This window comes from Haplochromis burtoni, unplaced genomic scaffold (assembly GCF_018398535.1).
Source record: "Haplochromis burtoni strain Fernald_Lab_line unplaced genomic scaffold, NCSU_Asbu1 Contig_849, whole genome shotgun sequence".
Classification (NCBI taxonomy): domain Eukaryota; kingdom Metazoa; phylum Chordata; class Actinopteri; order Cichliformes; family Cichlidae; genus Haplochromis; species Haplochromis burtoni.
In genome coordinates, this window is record NW_024583210.1 from 2,103 (window position 1) to 6,907 (window position 4,805).

The window sequence follows — 4,805 nt, forward strand, 5'->3', positions numbered from 1 at the left end:
AGGGCTTAAACATAAACTATAAACATCAAAATGAACTAAAACTCAAAACACTGGGTCATAAGACCCAGGACCGTGACACTACCTCTGATAAGATGAGTAGAAGTATGCCCCCCAACTTTATCTTGGAAACATCAAATACTGTTCCCCCCAGTCTGTGAATTATTCACCCTCAGGTACACACCAGATTTACCTTTTGTCACGTAACGCTATGTGGCAGGCATGATTTATCCCAAACGCAGGACTCAAAATGCAACAGGATACACTCCAAGAGGCAGCTTTATTTCGGCTGTGAACATGCTATGTTCATTATAAATAAGAAAACATAACCTAAAACTGGAAACTAGAAACTAAGAACTAAGAACCGAAAAACAAGGAACCTAAGAACAGACTCTGAAATAACCTGGGTAACTCAGCTTTATCCCAACAGTTTTGTTTTTTTTTTCAAAACAATTACTTTGTGTCCTTCACCAATTTAGTCTTGACATTTAAAATTATAACCCAACATAACATTTAATCTGTGAAAATCAAGACTTTTTTTAAAAAGCAAAACAGGAAAAAACAACACTCTAACAACACTCTAAAGACAGAAGGGGATATCATACAACGCAAAGATCATAAAATCCAGGATCCATCCACCCCGCTCACTCCAGATCAGGCCTGACAGGAAGCTGCAGCTTGTCCAACACAAAAACACAACGTAAGACAAGTAAACCCAGTGCACCGTGGAACACAGAAAAGTCCCTTTATGCAGTTTACTCTCTTTCTTCACACACACACATTTTATTTTATTTTGTGGACCTCCTCATCACCACCACATCACCATCACAGTATCTCCAGTTGTTCCATACTTTAAAGTATTTGAGCAGTAGAATAAAAAGCAGAAGCTAATGGTCCTCACACCTCACTAGGTATCCTTCTCTTCTCCTGTTCTTCCCTTCTCCACAGTGGAAGAAAGTGAAGTGTGTTTAAATCCTTTCAGCAGAATAAATCTGAGGCTCTTCTGTCCACATGCACCTTCTTCTCCTCCACTGACTTACCTTTATTCATCTTGAGCTTCTTTGTGATCAGATTGGTCACTGTCACAGCATCATTCAAAGCATATTTCTGGACTATCAGATCCACCGTTTCCGTCCTGCTCAAAGTCTCCAGGCCCATCTTCCTGATGGCCGGGAAATCTCCCAGTAACTCCGGATCCTGGAGATAGCACTGGAATGAATTCAGCTCCTCATCTCTCAAATCCTGTAGCACCTCCAGCAGCTGGTGCTTCACCCGCATCTCCATGTCTGACCTGTGGAAACATCAGAGCTCACCTGTGACTGTCAGAGAGCTCATGGGGTTTCAGACCAGCATAACTGTGCACACAACACAACACAAATTCCTCCTACCTGTGACATCAGTCTTTATAATTCCTTCCCATTTCACCTGGGCTCCTCACTTGTAAGAGCTTGGTTTTATTCTACATTGTACTCTTTAACTTAGGACCATTTACAGTGGGATGCAAAAGTTTGGGCAACCTTGTTAATAGTCATTATTTTCCTGTATAAATCGTTGGTTGTTACAATAAAAAATGTCAGTTAGATATATCATATAGGAGACACACACAGTGATATTTGAGAAGTAAAATGAAGTTTATTGGATTTACAGAAATAAGTGTGCAATAATTGTTTAAACAAAATCAGGCAGGTGCAAAGATTTGGGCACTGTTGTCATTTTATTGATTCCAAAACCTTTAGAACTAATTATTGGAACTCAAATTGGCTTGGTAAGCTCAGTGACCCCTGGCCTACATACACAGGTGAATCCAATAATGAGAAAGAGTATTTAAGGGGGTCAATTGTAAGTTTCCTGCCTCTTTTAATTTTCTCTGAAGTGTAGCAACATGGGGGTCTCAAGACAACTCTCAAATGACTTGAAGACAAAGATTGTTCACCATCATGGTTTAGGGGAAGGATACAGAAAGCTGTCTCAGAGATTTAAGCTGTCTGTTTCCACAATTAGTAACATATTGAGAAAATGGAAGACCACAGGCTCAGTTCAAGTTAAGGCTCGAAGTGGCAGACGAACAAAAATCTCAGATAGACAGAAGTGACGAATGGTGAGAACAGTCAGAGTCAACCCACAGACCAACACCAAAGACCTAAAATATCATCTTGCAGAAGATGGAGTCACTGTGCATCGTTCAACCATCCGGCGCACTTTACACAAGGAGATGCTGTATGCAAGAGTGATGCAGAGGAAGCCTTTTCTCCACCCACAGCACAAAAAGAGCCGCTAAGGCACATTTGGACAAGCCAGCTTCATTCTGGAATAAGGTGCTGTGGACTGATGAAACTAAAACTGAGTTATTTGGGCATAACAAGGGGCGTTATGCATGGAGGAAAAAGAACACAGCATTCCAAGAAAAACACCTGCTACCTACAGTAAAATATGGTGATGGTTCCATCATGCTGTGGGGCTGTGTGGCCAGTGCAGGGACTGGGAAGCTTGTCAAAGTTGACGGACACATGGATTCCACTCAGTATCAGCAGATTCTGGATACCAATGTCCTGGAATCAGTAACAAAGCTGAAGCTGCGCCGGGGCTGGATCATTCAATAAGACAACGACCCAAAACACTGCTCAAAATCCACTAAGGCATTCATGCAGAGGAACAAGTACAACGTTCTGGAATGGCCATCTCAGTCCCCAGACCTGAATATTATTGAAAATCTGTGGTGTGAGTTAAAGACAGCTGTCCATGCTCGGAAGCCATCAAAACTGAATGAACTAGAGATGTTTTGTAAAGAGGAATGGTCCAAAATACCTTCAACCACAATCCAGACTCTCATTGGAACATACAAGAGGCTGTAATTTCTGCAAAAGGCGGATCTACTAAATATTGATTTCATTTCTTTTTTTTAGTGGTGCCCAAATTTATGCACCTGCCTGATTTTGTTTAAACAATTATTGCACACTTTCTGTAAATCCAATAAACATCATTTCACTTCTCAAATATCCCTATGTGTGTCTCCTATATGATATATTTAACTGACATTTTTTTATTGTAACAACCAACAATTTATACAGGAAAATAATGACAAGGTTGCCCAACCTTTTGCATCCCACTGTAATTTAGCAAACTTCAGCTTATTTTTATTTGTTTTCAGATAAAGACTTTGTGTTTTCTCTCCTTCATATTTATATTTGAATTCTGCGAAAGTAATTTCCCCTCCCTGGATCAATTAAATGTTGTGATTTTACAAACACACAGTTCACAGAACATGGCAGTTTCCAGCAGTGCCCCCTTGTGTTTAAGAGGAAAAATCATGAATCATATGCACCGAACGACAGTTGAGAGTACCCAGCCTTCTTGGAGTCCCTGGGTGGGATGCTGGAGGGTGGGTCCACCTGGGGATTCTGTTGTTTTACTGGGAGACTTCAAAGCTCATGTAGGTAACAACAGTGAGAGGAGGGGAGTGGCTGGGAGGAACAGCCTGCCAGATCTGAACCCAAGTGTTGTTCTGTTACTGGACTTCTGTGCAAATGACAGTTTGTCCATAACAAACACCATGTTCGAACATAAGGGCGTCCATAAGTGCACGTGACACCAGAACACTCTAGGCCGCAGGTCAATGATCTACCTGCCCTACCCTCACCTGGGGTCACAGCTACAGATGTTGACCAAAAGAACGAAATCGCAGATACAAGCAGGGAAAATCAGCTTTCTCCAAAGGGTGGCTGGCTTCTCCCTTAGAGATAGGGTGAAATGTTTATCCATCCAGGAAGGGCTCAGAGTAGAGCCGCTGCTCCTCCACATCGAAAGGAGCCAGTTGATGTGGTTCAGGCATCTGACTAGGATCCCTTCTGGGCGCCTCCTGGGTGAGGTGTTCCTGGCATGTCCCACCTGGAGCCCCCCGGGGCAGACCCAGGACATGCTACAGAGATTATACCTCTTGGCTGTCCTAGGAACCCCTTGATGTTTCCCCGGACAAGCTAGAGGAGGTAGCCGGGAAGAGGGAGGTCTGGGCTCCTCTGCTTAGGCTGCTGCCCCGTGACGCAACCCCAGATAAACGGAAGAAGATGGATGGATCGACTGAGAACAACAAAGCTGCAGAAAGAACCTGTCGTTATGCAAACGAGCAGTTTATGATAAATGAATTTACACCAACACAGCCATAAAGACGACACGTACAGCTCACACACTCAAAAACAGCCGATCGACTCACGCTGTAAATCATTCTGTATTCACACGGATTCAAAACCTCTGGTGCTCTGTGCAGCCAAGGCTTCATGAACTGTGACATCAGACACCTGCTGCAGGTGAGCAGATAAGCATCCAGTCTCACACAGAGACACACACACAGACAGTCACACACACACTCGTTTCTCGTATCATGTGAGGGTACGTCACAGCGCACATGTCTGAGTTTTCCATGCATGTGCGACGCGGGTAACAGTTACCGGTTACAAAAACAGACGTGCCAGTGCTGCGCGTGGTATGTGAGCGGCCCATAACTGACTGAAGCGACCGCTGCTGTGTCACGTGCGTAAACGCGCCACTCTATTAACCTGAGGGCATGCAGCTACAGGGGTTAAATATCTGCACTGCACAGTCTCCGTGTGTTCCTGTGGGGAAGGCTCGACCCCGCTGAGTCACCCTACCGCTTGACCCTGACCAGCTGGCAAACCGGAAGTGAACATCTGCCTGTAAGCGGAACAGCAGCAGCACAGCTCTCTCTCTCTCTCTCTCTCTCTCTCTCTCTCTCTCTCTCTCTCTCTCTCTCCCTCTCTCTCTCACAGAGGTTGTGTCACTATCGAGTCCTCATG